A 23,794-nucleotide genomic window follows, 5' to 3' on the forward strand; every position below is an offset into this window, starting at 1 on the left:
GACAGAGGTCCCCAACCCTTTTTGCACCAGGGACCGGCTTTAAGCGATCAAGAGAGGAATGGGTGAATGAATGGACGGAGGGTGGGAAGGAAGGAAGGAAAGAGGGAAGGGACAGGAACAGAGGAAGGAAGCAAGGAAACTTATGAAAGGGGAGAGTAAGAGAGGAATGAGTGAAGGGAGGGAGGGAGGGAAGAAGGTGGGAAGGAGAAAGAAAAGAAGAAATAGAGGAAGGGAAGGTAAAAGAGAGAAAGAAAAAGAGCAAGAAAGAAAGCAAGAAAGAAAGGGGGAAGGGACAGGAACAGAGGAAGGAAGCAAGGAAACTTATGAAAGGGGAGAGTAAGAGAGGAATGAGTGAAGGGAGGGAGGGAGGGAGGGAAGAAGGTGGGAAGGAGAAAGAAAAGAAGAAATAGAGGAAGGGAAGGTAAAAGAGAGAAAGAAAAAGAGCAAGAAAGAAAGCTGCAAGCACCCCCCCGAGCCCCCCAGGCCGGCTGCAACCTTTTAAAACACGCGCGCCGCTTCGCAGCTGTCTCCTGAAGCCGAACGCGGAAGTTAGCGTTTGGCTTCAGGAGACAGCTCCTTGGCGCTTGTATCTCGAATTTGGGCTTGTAAGTAGAACAAAAATATCTCTTCCCTCCCAGCTCTTATCTCGAGTTGCTCTTAAGTAGAGCAGCTCTTATGTCGGGGTTCCACTGTACTCAGAAAGGACTACACAGTATCTGATGCTTTTTAAATCCAACCCATTTGGATTTTTTAAAATATTATTTTATTCTTTAGGGACTTAATAGAAATCTGAATTTCAGTTCATTGCTTAAAAAGTTAGTTTAATCATCTTGACTCCTGAACTAAATAGGAAAGTTCCCATATATTCAGCTATTTCACTGATATATTTTTTTTTAATAAGAAAAAAACAAAATGATTTTCAAATGATTTCCCTCAATTTTATTTGTACTATAAACCCCAGGGAAATAGATGGATGAATGGACTGATTTAAAATTACCCAGAATGTTATGTGGGTTACCGGAAACTGAATTTAAATCTGCATCATCCAATCCAACACTGCCATTCTTCAAGGACTGGAGTGTTATTGTGTAATGTGCTAACTACGAACATAAACATGCACGTATCAATTGGACTAACGTGGAATAAAGGAGAACACTGCTTACAAGGCAAAAGATAAAAGAAGATAGGCAACACAGCAATATATTAATTTTTACATTTATTAGGAACAAGGGACAAAAACAACCCAATGTCAGATGGTGAATGACTGAATAAAAACAAGATAATCAAGTAAACTAATAACAGAGACATCAAAATAATAAGACTTTGATGTGGAAGAGTGAGATGGAAAAGAAGGAATAACTGCTGGGATGAATAAAGAACATGAAAGAAGATTAAGTAAGAACATTAAATAAAGCAAGCAGTTTTGTCTAGTCCTGTCCTTAAACTAGGAGACAGCAATTGTAGTCCTGCCACAGCCATGAAAGCTAGCTGGGTGACTTTGGGCAAGTTATCCTCTCTTAGCCCAACCCATCTCACAGAGTTGTTGCTGGGGAGAAAGTAAGAGGAGGGAATATTAAATATGTTCACCTTCCTCACTTACTTATAAAAGTAATAAAAGTGGGATAAAAATCTAATAAACAAGTAAATGAATACAATTGTCAGACATTTCAGCATGCTGGCTTCTTAACTACATATGCACAGCAGAGGACTGTAGTGGATTTTGAATTTCAAACAGAGTAAATCAATAAAAGAATCTCTCCCTCCCATGGGTTAAAAGCCATGTTACATTAGTTTCAATTTTTGCCCCTAGTTAAACTGAACTGTAAAGCACTCCCCCACTTCTTTTTGTCAGGGAATTATAACAACCTTCTTAAGGAACTTATAGATACACACTCCTCACTCTATTCCCTTTTGAGGTAAGCACAATATTATGCAAAGTGCAAAAAAGAATAAAAAAGTATTAAGCAAAATGAAATTAAAGGTGGAGATAAAAGGAAAGGAAATCTATTAAAAGTATTATTGAATTATCAAGTGCAGAGTACACAGCTATCAGGAGGAAAACACATTATATATGAAACAAAGAATTAGGAATAATCGTAGAAGCATATTTTATGACAAGAAATAAACTCCTTAGGATATGCACATTTGCTGTTCATTGTAAGCCTTTTAGAGTCAGATGACTAATGAAAACTTGTATTTGCCAACTTAATACTCCTTATATATTTAAATTTTTACCAGTCCTTTGCAACAATCACTTTGTGTACTGATACAATGTATATACAATATAAGCATCAGCATTTGCAGGTAACCCGGATGACAAATTACCAATGGCATCATGATGCAAATCTCATTCTTTCATAGTAGTACTGTACACCAAAGTTAGAAGCAAATACAAGTATTTTTGACCACCAATGGTATTTGGGACTGGGACCAACATCACTAAGTGCATGGTCATAATGACATCTGCAACCACACCATTTTACAACAGCAGTCTCAGTTGTGGTTGTTACGCAAATTGGGCAAGCTGGCAGCATCCCGTGGTTAAATAACCATCCTTTGTGACTTCTTGCTAGTTTCTCCATAGATTTTGATTGTTCGAAGCTAACAATGAAAGTCACAAAAAGTGATAATGTGACCTCAGGATGCTGCAAATTCATCATTGTGATGAGGGGTGGGTTTCTTTTACCTTCCCTATTGGTTCGCATTGTGACAAAAGTGCACATTTTGCATGCAAGTGCTCGCTTCACTTGCGCATGCACCCCCCCATCACGTTGCTCAAAACCCCCAGAAATTCTGCATGAGCATGCACAGAGATGTTTTTTTGCAAGCTATGGTGACCAGAAGACTGGTTCAGGAGTGTGGACTGCAGTCATCGCTGCTAGTTCAGCAAGCAGCAGTAAATTTTTGCTACTGGTTCTAAAGAACTGGTCCAAAGAAGCAGCAGCCCAGCACTGATTGTGACCCAGTTGCCAAGCCCCATAATCATGATGATGTGACTGTAGGGAAACTGATAGCCACAACTATGATGTCCTAACATAAGTAACTCATTCATTCATTCATTCATTCATTCATTCATTCATTCATTCATTCATTTATTTATTCAATTTTTATGCTGCCCTTCTCCTTAGACTCAGGGCGGCTTACAACATGTTAGCAATAGCGCTTCCTAACAGAGACAGCCTATTGCCCCCACAATCCGGGTCCTCATTTTACCCACCTCGGAAGGATGGAAGGCTGAGTCAACCTTGAGCCGGTGATGAGATTTGAACCACTGACTTACAGATCTACACTCAGCTTCAGTGGCCTACAGTACAGCACCTTACCTGCTGCGCCACCCCGGCTCCCATACTCAATGCTTTAGAGAGTGAGGGCAATGAACAGATAGGGGAGGCCTAGAGTATCATTTAGTGAAACTCAAAAATGGATTCAACTCAGAGTAGAAATCATTTTGAGCCCATGTATATCCCTACTCCATAAAAGTGATGCAAAAAAGGTTACTTCTCTGCCTTAATTGCATTATGCACCAATTAGGCCAGGAATATGCAGTATCTCCTCCATGAAGATGATGTGGGATAATATTCCAAAGACTGAGGACTCATTATGTGAATTTCTATGTTTATGCACAGGCAATATTGGATTAGCCTCAATCTGAACTTTACTATTGGAACAAATCTTAACCATTAAGTGGAAATATCCTCTAATCTTGGTCATTGAATTAGCAGGTAGCCAAATTGGCAAAATCCAGCAATAGTATCAAATAAATCTAGAATTCAACTCTTTTATACCTAAAGATATCAACATAAGCATTTTCTACATATTTTGAACTCCTTTAGATCCTTCCTGCCTCAAACATTTCTATATTTTATTTCTTCCATAACCATTGGTTTCACTTGAAACATTCACAAATGGGTTAAAATTTTCAAGTTCATATACAGTACAAGATATTTGCCAAAATTCAATTCAATCTGAAATATTAATGGCAATATTCTTTCTGAGAGATATACATGTTTGTTACAATATTTTTTTTAATGTTCTGATACTATATTCTTTGTAATGCTCATGAAAATGGCTGTGGTAATTAGCATAAGATGCTTTAGAAGAAACATCTCTAAAGAGTTTGCTAGATTTTAGTTCCTGCATTTTGTCTGTTTATTGAAAAAATGTGTAAATAATATTTGAAGTTTAATTATGGATTAGATCTGGGAAAGCTAAAGATGAAAGATATGAAACACCTAAGAGGAAAATGATGGTTTCTTAATGGAAAAGAGTTTGGATCAATTTGATTTTCTAGGTAATTAGAATCTTCTGTTACAATATTATGATTTCCTTCTTCCCTAAATGTTCAGTAATCAGGTCAAAAAGGGCATTACTCAGATTGTCTGTGTGGCTTGTTGGTTCACAATAACTTATTTGATTTATTGATTTATTAGATTTGTATGCCGCCCCTCTTCATGTTTTGCCCTTCTTTTTAACCTTAAATGTACTTGATTGGTCCTCATGGTAAAGGAGTCTGTGGAGAGGTGCAGCATACAAATCTAAATAATAATAATAATAATAATAATAATAATAATAATAATAATAATAATTGTACGTGTACTTCCTTTGTGTATTATTCCATTGTTCCATTGTTTCACCTCTGTCTTTTGAAAAAAACTATGTTCACACACCTAGGGGTGGGTTACTGCCTGGACCAGGAGGGGGGGAACGCAGTGAGCTAGTGAAAATGGAGCTCCACCCCAGAGCACCCATTTTGCACTGAAAGATCTTGAAATAAAATGCATAAGCCACGCCCTCAGAGTGGTAGTAAAAATTTTGATAGCCCTTCACCGCTTACACCTCACTTTATGAATTTTTCCACCTGATTTCACTAATGTCTACCTAATCATATTGGCCTTATAGCTCTTTCTTTTGGTTTACCATACCTTTTGAATTTATTATTATTATTATTATTATTATTATTATTATTATTATTATTATTATTTATTAGATTTGTATGCAGCCCCTCTCCGTAGACAGCAACAATAAAACAATGTAAAACAAATCTAATAATTTAAAAAACACTAAAAACCCCATTATTAAAAGCAAACATACACACAAACATACCATGTATAAACTGTATAGGCCCGAGGGAGATGTCTCAATTCCCCTATGCCTGATGGCAGAGGTGGGTTTTAAGAAGTTTACGAGAGGCAAGGAGGGTGCGGGCAGTTCCAATCTCCGGGGGGAGCTGGTTCCAGAGGGTCGGGGCCACCACAGAGAAGGCTCTTTTCCTGGGTACTGCCAAACGACATTGTTTAGTCAACGGGACCCGGAGAAGGCCAACTCTGTGGGACCTAACCGGTCGCTGGGATTCGTGTGGCAGAAGGCGGTCCCGGAGATATTCTGGTCCGATGCCATGAAGGGCTTTATAGGTCATAACCAACACTTTGAATTGTGACTGGAAACTGATTGGCAACCAATGCAGAATGTGGTGTGTTGGTGTAACATGGGCATACCTAGGGAAGCCCATGATTGCTCTCGCAGCTGCATTCTGCATGATCTGAAATTTCTGATCACTTTTCAAAGGTAGCCCCATGTAGAGAGCATTACAGTAGTCGAACCTCGAGGTGATGAAGGCATGAGTGACTGTGAGCAGTGAGTCAATTTACCTGAGCTCTGAGAATTTAATCTGTATTACATATGTTATTTAACATTATCTCATGAATTAATAATGTTCTAATAGCTACATTGATTTCATTCTGTTATATTGGAAGAGTTTCCTATCTTACTGCCAACAGTCATATAGGATTTGATATTTTTATTGACAGGTTTCATTAATAAATCCACTTCACACTGTGCCTGTAATGTCAACAGTGTTCATGTTGAAAGTAGTTTGTCACTAAAGGAAGGCCTTAGACACTCTTCTCTTGTGTTTGGATTATCACCCCACAGAGTGAAGGGCAGTCAAGTGACCTCCTGAAGTTTAAGAAGAGTCGTGAATCCTTAAACATAGGATAAATCACTTAGCACAATCTAAAACAGCTTATGGTGTTCAATTATCGCCTCAGGTTTTGATTCCAAGGATTAAGGATCTGTATAACTCTGTCTCATGGCCCCCCTCTATGGGCTGTGAATTACCTATCCCAGCAATTTCGTTCATAGCAGCAACACATTCAGATAGCAGCAAATGTTCCTTTTTAATAACTATCTTGGTTCATTCATTTGGCAAAACAGAAGACAAGAAAACCTTTTGAATATCTTTTACTTAAATTTATACAGTACAGTCTTTTGCAATTGAAATAAAGTCAAATTTAGATATGGAATATAAAACAAGGTTGCTATAATGCATGGGTGAAACCACACTTAGAATACTGCATCAAATTGCATCAAATTGTGGCTACCCTAGTACAAAAAAAGATATTGAGACCCTACAAAGAGCACAGAAAAGAGCAATGAAGTTCATAAGGAATCTGGATACTAATCCATATGATGAATAATTGAAGGAACCAAGTATGTCTATGGAACTAGGGGTCCTTCTTTCAGTACTTGAGGCGTTGTCACAGAGGGGGTTGACATATTCCCTAACAACAGTGATACCTTGGTACTTGACTGCTTTGAAACTTCTCAAATTTGATACTCAACACATTTTCATGTGAAAAAATTGTGCCAGTACTCATTATTTGCAAGCAATAATTTCTCAGTGTAAGTCTGCCTTGCGATTTGCTACTCTTTTCAGGTGAAACAAAGGGGGGAAATTTATTCAGTACTCATTATTTATGATACTTATTGTACCACCTGGAACCAATTAATTAATTAAGTACTGAGATGTCACAATACCTGAGGCAGGACAGGAAATAGTGTGCAAAGAGAGATCCAAACTAGAATTATGAAGAAATTGACAGTGACAACAATTAATCAGTAGAATGGCTGGACTTCAGAAATGGCTGCTCTGTCACCGGAGGGTTTTTTTTGAAGAGATTGGACAGCCATTTCTCTGGAATGTGATAGGGTCTCCTGCTTGACAAGGAGGTTGGGCTAGAAAAACTCCATAGTTCCTTCCAACCCCGTTGGTGTATGTTCTATGTTAATATGAGCTGTAGTTCAGTGGTGGGATTGAATTTTTTAAACTACTGGTTCTGTTGGCGTGGCTTGGTGGGTGTGGCAAGAGAAGGGTACTGCAAAATCTCTGTGCATGGCTTTCATCATCTACAAAAAAGCATTTGAGTAAGTATTCCAGTAAGCAGTAATTAATGCATTGCTCTACCAAGGCCTAAACACTGCTTACATAAACATACTACAAGCAATATATGAAAAAACAATGGAAGTAATCTGCCTTAATGATCTTAAAATGGAAATCATCATAGAACAAGGTGCATGATGAGATGATACAATATCATCCATTATTTTCTCAGCCTGCCTTAAAGAATTACAGCATTTCACAAACTAGATTGGGCAAAAGATAGAAATCAATGGCACCTACGGTATTTAAAATCACTTAAGGTTTGCAGATGATGTTGTTGTCTTCTCACAAGAGTCAGAAGAGCTACAAAGATACATACCAGAGCTGCACAAAGCAGGAGTACCATTTACTTAAACATTATTATTATTTATTATTTTATTATTATTATGTTGTTGTTGTTATTATTATTATTATTATTATTTATTAGATTTGTATGCCACCCCTCTCTGTAGACTCTGTAGACTCCATAAACCTAAACCTGAAAAAGAGCCAGATTATGTTCATTAAATTCAACAAAGATTGATATACAGTAATACCTCATGATACGAACTTAATTGGTGCAAGGAGGAGGTTCGCAGCTGTCTCCTGAAGCCGAACGCTAAAGCCGAACTTCCGTGGAAGTTCGGCTTTAGCGTTCGGCTTCGGGAGACAGCTGCGAAGCGGCGCGGGTGTTTTAAAAGGTCGCAGCCGTCCTGGGGGGCTTCCCAGCAACCTCCCAAACCGAACCCGGGGTTCAGCAAAATTTTGCCTCTTCTTACGAACTTTGTTCGAGTTACGAACCGGTGTTCAGGAGGCTTCTGGGAAGCCCCGCCGCCCGGCTGTCACCTTTTAAAACAGCCGCGCGGCTTCCCAGCAGTCTCCGAACGCCGGTTCGTAACTCGAAAAAAGTTCGTAAGAAGAGGCAAAATTTTTCTGAACCCCGGGTTCGTATCACGAGTTGTTTGTAAGACGAGGAGTTCATATCTTGAGGTACCACTGTATATAGCAATCAAATATATATATTTGACATATATATCAATCAAAAAAGAAATTAATTAATTAATTAATTTATTTATTTATTAATTAATTTATTATTAATTGGACTTATATGCCACCCCTCTCCATGGACTCGTGGAAATATATATATGATATCATCAACAGAGTAAAAGAATTGAAATGGAAATGGGATGGTCACATAGCAAGAAGAACTGATGCCAAGTGAATCAAGGCAATCATGAAATGGATCCCATTTGATTAAAAGTGTCCACGAAAAAGACCTAAAACAAGATGGATTGCCGACATCAGCGAGTACTGCGGGCCCAGTTGGCAAAGGAAAACTCAGGACCGTATAGGTTGGAAACATGCAGAAGAGGCCTTCATCCTGCAATGGATAGACAATGGCTATAATGATGGAACATCCAATGACAAAAATAAAGCGATATTAAAATAATTTCTAATCCCAATTATGATGTGATGATTAAGATGTTGGCCAGGAGCTTTTAGTCTACCTCATCCATGGACAAAAATTGGAATTGGGATAGTCATTCATTTGAAACCCAATCTATTTATACTGTGAGATAAATTAAGTCTTGTAGTATGCTCAGGTATAAGTTCACAGTAATTATTTTAAAACTTTGACATTTATCCAATTCCAACCATTCTTTTGTCTTTTACAACAATTCTTCAGTGCCCAATCTTGGGATTGAAGAACAAGCTCTTCTTCTGTAAATATATCTGGTTACTAAAGAAAAAGTATCCCAATCATGATGGAGCTACGTAATTTAATGTGGGAAGGGGAAACATGAAAACTTTGTTCTTCCTAGCTGATGATATATGTATCTTTTAAAGGAGAAATTTCAAGCTGTTATAGCATATTTCCATCTACAACTAACTGCAATTACCAAACACACACAAAAAACCCAAAAAAATTTAAATTACATTTATGCTGAGAAAAGTGTAATATAATTATCAAAGGAATTGCTCACCATAGTATTCCAGATGCTCCAAGTTACTGTGATATTTACCTCAACATTTGCAAAGAACAATAGTGTTAAGAAGTATAAGAGTCAGACATCTACTCCATACTTTTCAAAAGTTGATACTCTTGAGAACTGACTTCAAAATATTTTACAGCAATAACAACAGGAAAAAAATAAGATTTTATAATTGAAAGGATCACATCTGCAGGCATCAATCTACCCATAGTGTTAAAAATATGTTTAATTATATACGCTGATGGTTGCTTATCTTGATTAATATTTTATTGCAATCTTTTTATTTTTTAATTTTTAACATGAAATTGCTAGCACGTTTATTCAGAAGTTTATCACACTAAATTACTCATCCCACATCTTTCAATATCTCAAAAAACTAATTGAGATTGCTATAAGGGCAGTGTAGTCTATTTCAGCTTACCCTATGGCATTAATGCAAATTGTGCCAATTTATTTATGATTCTACTGGTAATTAAGAAATGTGGAATCTTGTCAATAAGCCAAAATCTTATTACAACAATGTGCTGACAATTGGGTCCCTTCCAGGAGGATTAAAATTAACCTTCAAGCTTCCCTGTTACCCACAAAATCAATAATCAAAATAAGCAAAAGTGAGTACTACTGCCCTCAACCCTCAGCCCCCAAACCTGGAATTCCAGAAAATCAATTGTGAAATAGAGTACTTATAGATTTAAATTTTTGATATACCATATTTTTTGTAGTATAAGATGTACCTTTTTCCTCCCTAAAAGAGGCTGAAAATTTGGGTGTGTCTTATACTCAGAATGTAGCTTTTTTGGAAGCTTTTTTTTCAGCCTAACTATGTGCTAACGATTTTCCCAGCTCTTACCTTGCAGGCTCTTTCATTGTTACTCTGTCAAGAATGTTTTTCAGTCTTTGCAGCCTTTTTTTCATTTCTTTCCAGTCTAATGAGGTGCTAATGATGTTCCCAGCTCTTACTGACTAGCAAGTTTTTTCATCATTACTCTCTCTGAATAAGTTTTTTTTTTAAGCGCTAATCAGGGGATAAAATAATGTGTTGAAGCTGACCAGGCTGAGGATGCTAGCCAGATGAATATCTGATAGGCAGATTTCCCCCCCCCTATTTTCCTCCCCCAAAACTAAGGCCTGTCTTCTATTCCAATGTGTTTATACTCCAAAAAATATGGTATTTATTTTTAAGATAAATAAGATATCTTATTAAGATAGCAATGGCCATAGCACTTAGATTTACAATATATACCATCTCATGGTGCTTTAGCTTTACAGCACTCTTTAAGTGGTTTATAGAGTCAGCCTATGGCCCCAACAATCTGGGTCCTTGTTTTACCCACCTTGGGAGGATGGAAGGCTGAATCAACCTTGAGTTGGTCAGACTCAAACTCCTACCTGTGGATAGAGTTTGCTTGCAATACTGCACTTTAACCACTGCACTACCAAGGCTTTTGATGCTTTCTGGATCAATTAACTTAGGGACTTTTGCTGTAAAATTTGGCATACGATTCATTCCATTCCAAATTTTGTTATCTTTGTCTTAGCAGCAATGGAAAGAAATACCTGAAAAATGATTGTGGCAAAAGCTCTAAAGTTATCCAAATGAAACCTGACAGGGTTAATAGCTTCTAAAAAGCCTACTCTCCTTGCTATTTCCATTCTACTTTGTCATTTTAAAAAATGAAACACCTGTAAGTGTTTCAAGGCTTCCCTTTATAACATATGGATAGATCTTTTTGAAATTTAATCTCAAATCTTGGGCTGTCTAGAATCAAGTAGGATTGCTCTCAAATCCTAAATAGCTAACTTGAATGTAATCAACTCAGCATCAAATCAGGTGTAACAATTGGCATTATTGCATTTGGCTGAGCTTGATGAAGGCTATCTGTTCTTAAGAAGCCTTTTCCCCTCCCTGTATTAATCCAAGAATTGAATCAACTGTTCATGTGAAAAATTTCAATTTTAAAGAAAGCTATACCTATAGGTTTAAGAGATACATGATGGATGATCCTGCTAAAATATATGGGATTTATTTCTAATAGGAATAAGTAATATTAAATGCTGATTCTCTGTATGTTGATCTATGTATGTTAATTCCTATGAAATCTAGTTATGATTTCATAGGAATTAATTTTATAGTAGCTTTACTAGCAAAGGGAAAATGTATTATAATTAATAAAACTAAGTCATGTCTTTTTTTTTAACGATTCATATTCTGGTTCCTAAGTACAGTTCACTAGTGAATTATTTGCAGATCAATCTCAGCTATTATATTAGTCAGAAAAGCATGTTCATTTAACAAATTGTCTATGGAACCTAGTCTGTAAACAATCATAAATTCCCTTTGCAACAAAGTGAGGTTTTTTTCCATGCACTGGGTTAGGACAACAAATTATCAACAGCTATTGAAACCCTCTATAGAACATTGATTCCTCCCTCCCTCTCTTCCCCGTTCTCAATTTTTCAGGGTATGTGGAGAAATTAGTTGAAAACCATAGTGAACAAAAGCATTTCATGGAAAAACAAAGTCATCAGCAGATGTATTGAACATACTGTAAGTTGCTTTGTGGGAAAGCAGATAATCATCACCAATAAGCATGGTTATATTTTGGACTGTAATTGTCATGGGCCTAAGACAGCATAATAGAAAAAGAAAACAGTTAAGGATAGTCTGGGTTATATATTGACTATTATTGACTATATATTGACTCATTATATGTATGTCAGCCTCTCTCTGGGTATGTGTCTAGCCTTAGAGCACTCTATGGCATTAGGACATGACAACTGGATCTTTCCCAGAAGGGTAAAATTAGCCATCAAACAAAGATTCTTGTGATAAACAAAACCCAATCATCAGAGTCAGCAAAGGTGGATCCTCTCCTATCTCCCAACCTGGAATTCCAGAACACCAAATAGGAATGTGTATTTTTAAGTTGGAGCAAGATACAGTGGTACCTCTACTTAAGAACGCCTCTACTTAAGAACTTTTCTAGATAAGAATCGGGTGTTCAAGATTTTTTTGTCTCTATTTAAGAACCATTTTCTACTTAAGAACCCAAGCCCGTAAAAATTTCCCAGGAAATTTGAGAGCGGCACAAAGGCCTGGCCAGTTTCCTGCCATTCCCCATTTAATCCCGGCCATCTGGGCTGCCAGAGGAGCCTTTTGGTGGCGCTTAAGGAGGCTTTAGCAGTCCAGAGCGAATGAAGCATTTTCCTTTCTCTAGGCGCTTGGACAGGGAATAAACCTCTGCCAATGCCCAGAGAAAAGAAATGCTCCCTTCGCTCTGGGCAACCAAGGAGACACCACAGCGAAGGAAAGGCGCCGGCTACAAAGCGAACAAGCAAGAAGAGAGGGCAGCCCTTCAGCATGGGAAGGAAAAGGCAGCAGGTAGCAGCAGCAGCCAGTGTATGGGAGGCAGTATATGGGAGGCAGCCTCACACTGGGTATATTGGAGGCGCATGCTCCTCCTCGTTGTCTCAGAGTCTCTCTTTTTTTAAAAAGCCTTAAAGTTTTGGATTTATTTTGATTCCCTTCAGCTCACCTTCTTCCTTCTGCAGTGACTGTCCTCCTCTTCTTCTTCTTCCTCCTCCTCCCATCCAAATTCTGAGCTTTTATTTCTTTCCTAATGGTTTTGCATGCATTATTTGCTTTAACATTGATTCCTACGGTAAAAATTGCTTCTACTTAAGAACGTTTCTACTTAAGAACCTGGCCACGAAACAAATTAAGTTCTTAAGTAGAGGTACCACTGTACTTTCTAGATCAGCCCAATTTGGGCTTTTTGCTTCTAAGATTTAGCTGTTTGTCTATTCAGTGGTTCAGAAATTAGTTTTTTTTTCTCTCTCATCCACTGGACTTACAATAGATTGAATATTTTTACATGAAAATGTGTGAGTTTTCCCAATTCTTTCTAGCAGCTCCACCAGAAAATAGCTGCAAGTAAATCATTCTAATTCAGCTCCTATAAATCAAATTTTAATACAGTATCCCTAGGCATAGATCCTCCAAGTATCATATTACCCAGTCCCTTTTTGCAATAAGATATACAATCATATATACATATCTTGCAATGAGATATACATGTGTGCCTTAATATTACTGTGAGTCATGCTGAGTGGAACTGAGCAAAGTGAAGAGTTGGCTTGCTGCCTAGGCTTTGCATAGCCTTATTATTGATAGACAGCAATATACACTAAGCAGAAATTAGCTACTTCAAGCACTTGGAAAAGTCAATAAAACCCACCACTTCTGGACAGAAAACTAAAAGTATATACAGTAGAAAACTCAAGTGCAGAATTGGGAGGTGAGAGATTGTGAATTCCGACACCATCATCCCAAACATAGTTTACTTTTTGACTAAGTTTTACATTTTTAAGTTAAAAACCTTTATTTGATCATCTCTGTTTTAAAGTATAATAAAGGAAAGGATTGCTCACGCTACTGATTACAGTGTGGTAAGGAAAGCTCAAAGTGAAAAGCAGGGGGCAATCTAGTATTTGCAAATGTAAGAAGATAAATCAATGGAGTAGGGAGGAATATAAAAGTATTTATGCCTAACCCTTTAAATTCTCAGGGATGGAGTTTCATAACAACCCACCATTGGAAAGCCTCGGACTGTCAAAGTATAAATCCAAATAGAAGTTCAACTAAAAAGTGAAATTGACCTCCATAGTTGACTTCAGCATCTTCTTGTTCTTATCCCATTAGGCCAAATAAGCTTAAGCTATGTAGCGATAAAATCTTCTATGGTTGGACCTTTGTGAAGAGTTAGGAAAATACCACCATTCTGAGCAGGCTCAACCTTGACAACTTTAAGATTTGGGGACTTCGATTTCCAGAATTCTATTAAAGTTTGTTGTAAAATAAAACCAGAAATGCACACAGATGACTGATTCAGCTGGATTCAATAACTTCTTTATAAACATAATAATATATGACTTTACAATACCATTTAGCAGATTATTCCTTCAAATAAACATAAGCAGGAGTTAGTTTCACTACAGCAGAGTTCGGAGTGGAAGAATATAGAGTGGAGACTGCAGACACACCCAGTCTTAAGCTTAACTTTCAATTTCGATTCTCTGCATAGACTCAGAAGTAATTAGCTCCTTTTGGCTGACTGACTTTCTATGCCTATTCATTGGCTGACATTGTTACCATTGGCTCTCCCAGTTCATGAATATCTTAACAAATTCCCCAATCAAATGGCTGGCTGGGGAATTCTGGGAGTTGAAATCTCCAAGTTTGCCAAAGGTAATAATCCCTGGTCTAAGCATCTTTGTTGTGGTTAGCTGTGGCCCTGCTCCTGCCCCTAGGACTGTGGATGTGGGGGAGACATCCACATGCTGCAGGCCTGTTTTGCCCCTGGTGGAATATGCTAATGAAGGCTCCTCTGACCAAGAAGACATGAGTGACAGGGAGGAGGAGAGTGGGGCAGACAACAACTGAGAGATTATTATCAAAGAAAATGAGGCCACCTGTGGTTGGGTGGGGCTGTGGTAATTAGTGAGACTTCTATTTAGAAGTCTGTGATAACACAGATTTTCTACTTTAATATAGTGATGGTGTAACTATAACTGTTTCATACTAAATGATGAGCCTGCTTTTTGTCTGAACCATCTTCACATATCTCTGCAGACATCTTATCAATCTCTGTATTCTTTATGCTTTGTTTTACTGGCAAGGGACTAGAAACAGAAGATAGATTACATTTTGACAGAACATTAGAAAGGAGCATCATGTTCAGAGTTGGCAAAAGGGAAGAAGTCTTAAGATATCTGGGATAAGATGTCAACATCAAAGAAAATTTTGGAAAGAAGGACCTGGTACTAAAAGTAATGATAAACACATAATGGGTAGAATGGACACATTAGAGGTACTGAAAATGAGCAGTTTACATCTGTCAAACCCATAGCCTGTCGTGGGTCAGATCCAGCCCACTACAGGCCATGACGTTGGCCTGCAGGGCCATCCTGGAGATGGTGAGGGACTGGCCTCTGCCACCTCAGGCCCAGCCACACCTACCCAGTCAGCTGCAATGATCAGGCCACTCCTACATCAACCCGCCAAGGGCAAACAAACACCTGATATGGCCTGCAATGGTATTGCATTTGACATCCCTGATCTAGAAAAAATGACTAGTAATCATTAAAAGGATTTACTTCTACTATTCCAATCGAAAAGTGGGTTCTCTGGTCCATTTTCTTAAAGCAAAGCAAGAGTAATTCTAGTATTTTGTAACAGAAAGCAGAATATACAGTATCTATTAGGTGAACCTGTCTGAAGTTCATATTATGCCTTGCTCAAAGACTATTATTATTGTTGTTGTTATTGTTGTTATTGTTATCGTTATCGTTATCGTCATCATCATCATCATCATTATTATTAAATTTTATTTGCCATCTATCATGCCATGGGACTACTCTAGGCAGAATAAAAAGGAAGAAATGAAAAAAACATAAACTGAAGTAAAATAAACAGAAGTAAGCATCAATTAATAGAACGAGAATACATTAATAGAATAACACAAGATAGACGGATGGAGAATAGAGAAAAAGAGATGTTGGTGGAGTCTCCAGTCAATCCAGCAGCCGTTTGCAGCTTGGAAAATCTCCCATTTGGTTCCCAGACCAACTGGCTAAGCCAAATCTTCAGGCTCTCATGGAAGGATAGCGGAGTGGGGAAAGATCTTACCCTAATTATGTACATCATGTGCATGCCATTCCTACCCCAGAAGAACATTATTCAGGACTTTTATGAAACCTTATACAGTGATACCTCGTCTTACGAACTTAATAGGTTCGTAAGGTGAAAAGTTCGTAAGATGAAACAATGTTTCCCATAGGAATCAATGGAAAAGCGATTAATGTGTGCAAGCCCAAAATTCACCCCTTTTGCCAGCCAAAGCGCCTGTTTTCACACTGGTGGGATTCTCCTGAGGTTCCCCTCCATGGGAAACCCCACCTCCAGATTTTGCAATGCTGCAGGAGAATTCCCAGCAGGGGAATCCCAAAAGCGCGAAAAAGGATGCTTTGGCTGGCAACATAAGTCCGGAGGTGAGGTTTCCTAGGAGGGAAGCCTCAGCAAAATCGCAGCATCGCAAACCTCTGCTGGGGCTTAAGAGCTAAAGCAGGCTGCTGGGATGGCTTTAGCCCCAATCTGGATTTAACGGGGCTAAGGCTGCTTTAACCCCAGCCCACCATCGAGCCAGAGCAGCGAAGGAAGTGAAGGAAGCTTTCCTCTTCCCCATTTGCTCTTTATATGTCCTCCAGTTTTCACGGAGGGTTTCTAAGGTGTCTTCCTCCCCATTTGCTCTCTATGTGTCATCCAACTTTTGTGGAGGGTTTCTTAGCTTTCCTCTTCCCCATTCTCTGTGAAAGCTGGAGGACAAATAGAGAACAAACGGTGAAGAGAAGAGCCTCCTTGAAAGATTGAGGACAAATGGAGAGCAAACGGGGAAGAGGAGAGTTTATAAACCCTCTGTGAAAGGTTGAAGACACATGGAGAGCAAACGGGGAAGAGGAGAGTTTATAAACCCTCCGTTAAAGATTGAGGACACATGGAGAGCAAACGGTGAAGAGGAGAGTTTATAAACCCTGCTTGAAAGGTTGAGGACACATGGAGAGCAAAGGAGGAAGAGGAGAGTTTATAAACCCTCCGTGAAAGGTTGAGGACACATGGAGAGCAAACGGTGAAGAGGAGAGTTTATAAACCCTCCGTGAAAGGTTGAGGACACATGGAGAGCAAACGGGGAAGAGAAGAGTTTATAAACCCTCCGTGAAAGGTTGAGGACACATGGAGAGCAAAGGGGGAAGAGGAGAGTTTATAAGACCTCCATGAAGGGTTGAGGATACCCCACCTCCGGACTTCATTGCCAGGGAACGATTCCCCTTCAGCATCGCAAAAATGCGGAAGTCTGGAGGTGGGGTTTCCCATGGAGGGGAGCCTCAAAAACGGGTGCTTCACTGGCAACGGAAGGTCTGGAGATGGGATTTCCCAGGGAGGGAAGTCTTTGCCTGGCAATGGGAGTCTGGAGGTGGGGCATCCCGGTGGTGGCAGTGAGTTCATAAGGTGAAAATAGTTCAGAAGACAAGGCAAAAAAATCTTAAACCCCGGGTTCGTATCTTGAAAAGTTCGTATGACAGGGGGTTCGTAAGATGAGGTATCACTGTATAAGAAAGAGAATATTAAGGCGTGAGGAAAAAAATACAAATGGCCTTTAAAATGCTAGCCCTTCCAAAAATCCCTGAAGATATAAAAAATATGTTAAACAAAAACACAAATATGATAGAATTAAAGGAGGCCATTAAAAGGCAAAGTACTAATAAAACCCCAGGACATGATGGACTCCCAATTCAGATATATAAAGAGATGAAAGAAGAGGCAGGAGAAACATTGTTAGAGATATATAACACAGTATTAAAAGAAACAAAATTACCTTTGCCATGGAAGGAAGCAAATATAGCACTAATTCCCAAAGAAAATACTGATCTCGCACTAATACAAAATTATAGCCCCATTTCCTTATTAAATTTGGATTACAAGGTTTGTATGTCAATCATGGCTGAAAGACTCAAAAGATATCTAAATAGTTTTATACATGTGGACCAAAATGGATTCCTGCCTAAGAGACAAATTAGAAATAACTTGAGAGAAATAATTGATATATTAGAATACTCTGAAAAATGAATTGCCTTAATATTTTTAGACACACAAAAAGCTTTCGACCAAGTCAACTGAGACTTAACATATATGGATTCTGGAGAAAACTTTATAAACATTATCACAGCAATTTATACAGAACAGGTAGCAAGAGTAATAATAAATGAGGAAATTACATTAAAATTCATTATACAGAAAGGAACTAGACAGGGATGTCCGCTCTCACCATAAAGAATAACGAACAAATTAAAGGGTTAAAAATCAAGAAAGAAACATTTAAACTTCAGGCATTCACAGATTACCCTTTCAGCAAGATGTATAACCCTCAAAAATGATAACTATAACAAATTAAATGAAAAGATAAAAAAAAATCTGGAAAATTGGTCTAAGTTGCAACTCTCTTTTATGGGGAGAGTTGCAACTGTAAAGATGAATATCCTATCTAAAATTCTTCTTTTTTTTAATTTCAGACCATTCCAATAAAACTAAATCAAGAACATTTTAGCAATTTAAATAAAACGATAAGCAAATTTATTTGGCAACATAGAAGAGCCAGAATTAACCTAAAATTGTTATATGAAGCAAAAGATAGAGGAGGATTTGGATTACCAGATTGGAAGGGATACTATCAGGCAGCCATCCTAACATGGGTGAATGATTGGAATACATTAGAAAACACTAGAATACTAGAACTTGAGGGATACCATATACAAGCTAGTTGGCATGCCTTTTAATATTAATATCCGCTCAACAATGGAAACATGAAACAATTATGACTTGCATGGAAATGGACAAATTAACAAAGGAACTAAAAGAAAGAGATGAGACAGAATATTATAAGAGCTGGAGCAAATTTTATTAATGGCTGAAAAACAAAAAAACAACTAAAAGAAAACAAACAAATTAAATGATAGATATAGAAAGCGGATCAGTCAAAATAAAGGAATAAGAGGGATACCTAAGTAAGATCTATAAACTCTGTTATGTATATAGTAATAATAATAATAATAATAATAATAATAATAATAATAATAATAATAATAATAATAATAATAATGTGTTGGTAATATTGAATCAATATGCTATGTAATATGTGCAAGATAGTCATGACGTGTCCGACATCTTTTTAAAATATTCGTCTATGTTTGTTTATGTGTGTTTATATTTAATTAAAGAAAACCTTTTTTATTTAAAAAATGCTTCTTGGTTCTTTTAACTCCAGGTGTATCATTTGGGAAAGGGAACTTATTTAAAAAATTAAAAATACATTAGTGAGACTTAGAGCGCAGAAAATGAAACTGCTTGACAGTTATGATGAACCTTGGTTGAAATTACATTTCATTATCTTTAAAGTGAATGTTTAAAAAGGGACAAAGGTACAAGTATTTTTTAAACTGGGGAAGAAACACAAGATGGGAAGATGTTACTTCAAAAACTAAACAAACCACAGAGCAGAATAGAGAGCAGAATGTAAGAAATACAATCTCTTTAAAAAAAAAAAAAGTTCAAAATGCAATTATTTATACGTGTATGAAATTAGAAAGAAATAAGAAGTGGGGTGCACTTTTGATCCACATAACCTATAACAAGAAATTAACTAACAGATTCTTTTAAAATGCACTGCATGCCTTTTTTTTTTCAATAGAAAAAAACACATTTACTAAAATTTCAATGGATGGCTTAATTAGAAGAAATGTCCACTAAAGCATCCAGTAGAGAAGCTAATTACTTGATTGTCAAATGGAATAACAATAATTTCCCTTATCCTGAAAGCTCTACCACTGTAATTAGGTTATGTCATACTTTACCCTGAAGGGAATATTAAAAACACAAGGCCAGTCAATGCCATCCACTGTATAATTTCTATTTATAGACTTTTGCTAAATTACTGCCTCCGTGATACAGCTGCAGCATCAATAAACAGAACAATAGCAGCACTTCAGTTGGTCAATTAAGTTTTCTACATGGATATTAATGTAAATATGGATCTTGTAAAGACTTTTCTTGTTGACTAATCATTTGTATTGAAATGCCAAAAATTCATGAACTCATAAAATATTCAGGAGAGGGAACGGAGGCAAAAATGGGAGTCGACCCACAACAATATTAAATCAAACAAAGAGAATTTCTTTTATCTCCAAAGATGCAGCACCAGTTGTAATCAAAGGCCATTTGCTATCAACTTCATTAAGGACAGAATTGTATGAGACAATGTTAGGAAGGAAAGTTATTTTTAGACTCTAATGTAATATTGTATCAAATAAACCCAAGACATGTTTTCCACAAAAGCTTACCGGTGGGGAAAAAAAACAGAATACAAAAGCAATATTTTAATTCCTATATTGCTGCAGTTCTATGCAGCTAAATCCTCTTTCCAGGATCAGAAATGTACTTTTTATTGTTTCAAGGTTCTATTAAAAGCCTTGCTTTGAGCTGGTGCTTGGATTTTCAGATTATATTCACCGGCAGCAGCTGAGGGTAGGGGAAAGGAGGGGTCTCCATTTGGCAGGAATTTGTCTGCGAGATACAGGTTAGGACACTGATATCTGGGAAAGATTGCTCTTTGCTCTAAGTGGCTCAAAATTCAGCCCAGGTTATATGGGTCATCCACAGCAGCTCCAAAATAACTATCTGTATTCATTTAGAATCTGACCATGATCTGTCTCCCTTTTTATAGTATTTAACCCATGATAGCCAAAAGACCATCATGCCAATAGCAGCTTTTGCGGGTCATGGTAAGTTTTCCTGCTACAGTTAATGAGAGGGCACAACCATCATCTTTTGATCTGTCATCTGAACTGAAGGTCTTCTCTGTCTTCTGGGGTGCCAAGCCTGGCAGGTTGAAGCCAACCATGAAGAAGGCATCTTTGTATTATCTCAAAGGAATGCAGCAAGCATATAATCTTACAAAGACAGATGGTTGCTAACAATAACAGGGAATTTTGCTCTCTCACTCTCTCCCTCTCTCTCTCTTTCTCCCTCCTTCCCTCCCTCCCTCTCTTTCTCCACACTTGAATCCTTTATGTGTGGGTGAGACAATGTTTGAAGGTTGAACAAACTGCAGTGGATTCATGAACAATTTGTCAGGTGTCCTAGTTTATTCTCCATTTTTACATTCCATCTAATAAAGGGACAGCCTTTCCTGCTAGTTTCAAGCAAATAGTCCATAATGCATTTTAGTAGTGGTTAATTGTTAATTGTTCTGAACAACTGAATAAAACTGCTTGATTGTGTGTGGGGCAAGCAACTGATGTTTTAAAACTTGAACATATTTTTGTTTATTGATAAGCTAACTGCTAGTAACTGAAAAAGGTAACAATGTCAGTGTTTTTCAGCCTAGAGAGAACTGTAGTATCCTATGCTACCTGTGTTTATATATTGTATGTATGCACCAAAGGGCAGCCATTTGCAGCTCTACTGGAACACTCAAGAGGGGGGCATGGGGGCAGGGGCATGCACGCACCCACCCTTCATTTTCTGTGCATGCGCAGTCATGGGCTGAAGCCCTCCCACCCAGGAGACACCAGCAGGAAGAAATCCTGCAGGAAGGAAAGGATTTCTTCCAGCTGACAGCTCCTGGCCCTATTTGGACTGGGACTCACTACTCACAGTCACTCATGCCCTCATCACCTCGAGGTTTGACTACTGTAACACTCTCTACCTTTGAAAAGTGTTTGGAAACTTCAGATCGTGCAGAATGCAGCTGCGAGAGCAGTCATGGGCTTCCCCAGGTATGCCCATGTTACACCAACACTCCGCAGTCTGCATTGGTTGCCGATCAATTTCCGGTCACAATTCAAAGTGTTGGTTATGACCTATAAAGCCCTACATGGCATAGGACCAGAATATCTCCGAGACCGCCTCCTGCTGCACGAATGCCAGCGACCAATCAGGTCCCACAGAGTGGGCCTTCTCCGGGTCCCGTCAACTAAACAATGTCAGTCGGCGGGCCCCAGGGGAAGAGCCTTCTATGTGGCGGCCCCGACTCTCTGGAACCAGCTCCCCCCAGAGATTAGAACTGCCCCTACCCTCCTTGCCTTTCGTAAATTCCTCAGAACCCACCTTTGTCGTCAGGCATGGGGGAACTGAGATATCTCCCCCGGGCCTATACAATTTATGTATGGTATGTTTGTATGTATGTCTGCTTAATAATTGGGTTTTTAAATATTTTAAATTGTAAATTATTAGATTTGTCATGAACTGTTTTATTGTGTTGTGAGTCGCCCCGAGTCTACGGAGAGGGGTGGCATACAAATCTAATAAATGAATGAATGAATGAATGAATGAATGAATGAATAAATGGACCACCACAACCACCACCACCATTGCGCAGGACACAACCCCATGGCTGTCATCTGGCTGCATTGGCAAAGGCACCCCATTTAGTCCCAGATTTCTTCCTTCTGGCAGCTCCCGGGCAGGACTAAAGAAAGAAATTTTAGAGGGCTGTAAAGCACTGTGGAGCCCTTTATAGGTCTAAGTGCTATTCCTACCTGCAAGGAAGGTGGCCATATCACTCATTTGTATCTACTCTGTAAAATGGGAAATTTGTCATTTTCCTATTTGTATCCTATTTTTTGACAGCTGGATCCTTTATGATGTACAATCGACCCTAAGACATAAAACCTTTCATCGATATTCATGGTAAATTCTTAATAATTACATGGGATAGTAGAAGTCCAGAAAGCCATACACCAATTGGTATGGCTTAGGAAGATCTGCATGATAGGTGCAGTACAGAGATATTTCATTAGTGCTAGAAACATTTCATTAGACAGTCATGCAAAGCATCTTCAGTGCAATTTGATTGTTTGGGATTGTTGATGTTTGGATGCTTTTTTTTAAAAAATTGAAAAACATCCATTGATGGATGATTAATCATGGTGGTAGTTTTGTTCCTTGACTATTCACTGTAATAAGTTCTCTCTTTGCCCTATGCTGTGATGTTTGCCATCCCAATGGCCAATACTCTAAACCAAAGGTGTCAAACCTGCAGCCAGTGGGCCAGATACATCATTCATTCATTCATTCATTCGTTCGTTCATTCATTCATTCATTCATTCATTCATTTATTAGATTTGTATGCCGCCCCTCTCCAAAGACTCGTAGCGGCTCATAACAGCAAAACAATACAAATCCAATACATTAAGACAATTAAAAACCCTTAAAATAAAAAAAAAACAATCATACATCTCATATAAACCATACATAAAGTAGAAACAGCCCAGGGGAATCAATTTCCCCATGCCTGACGACAGAGGTGGGTTTTAAGGAGTTTACGAAAGGCAAGGAGGGTGTGCTGGCCACACCCATCCCTGGTTTAGAAAAGGGGGGTGTCACTATGCATCACAATGTGATGCTGCCACTTTGACACCTTGCTATAAGCCAGTGGTTCTCAAACTTTCTAATGCTGTGGCCCCTTAATACAGTTCCTCATGTTGTGGTGATCCCCAACCATAAGTCTAGCACCAATTTTCCCAATAGAGCTTTAAGGTGGTTGGCAGGAAGGTCAGAGGGACACCCCCACTGTAAATGCATGATTGGTTGGGTTGAAAAATATAGTCCAAGGCGCCAGATTAGAAGATTTAGTTCCTAACACTATGGGAAATTTGTCTTTTCTCATGGTCTTAGGCAACCCCTGTGAAACAGTCATTTGACTCCCAAAGGGGTCCTGACCCCCAGGTTGAGAACCACTGCTCTAAACAATGCTAGTTTTTTCTTAATGGGTTCAAAAAGAAATACCACACCCAACATCTTAACAAATGCACACAAAAAAAATAGAACAAATAACCAAAGGACAAAACCAACCATAGTTTGTTAGAACCCTTATAGAAGAAACTTATCAGAAGACACCAGTAGATATTTCAATTACTAGGCATTGCTGTTATCTATAATCCAACAAAAAGTTTACAAAGAATTTTTAAACCACTAGATTGTGTATCCTAT

The sequence above is a fragment of the Erythrolamprus reginae genome, chromosome 2, assembly GCF_031021105.1.
Source record: "Erythrolamprus reginae isolate rEryReg1 chromosome 2, rEryReg1.hap1, whole genome shotgun sequence".
In the NCBI taxonomy this organism is placed as follows: domain Eukaryota; kingdom Metazoa; phylum Chordata; class Lepidosauria; order Squamata; family Dipsadidae; genus Erythrolamprus; species Erythrolamprus reginae.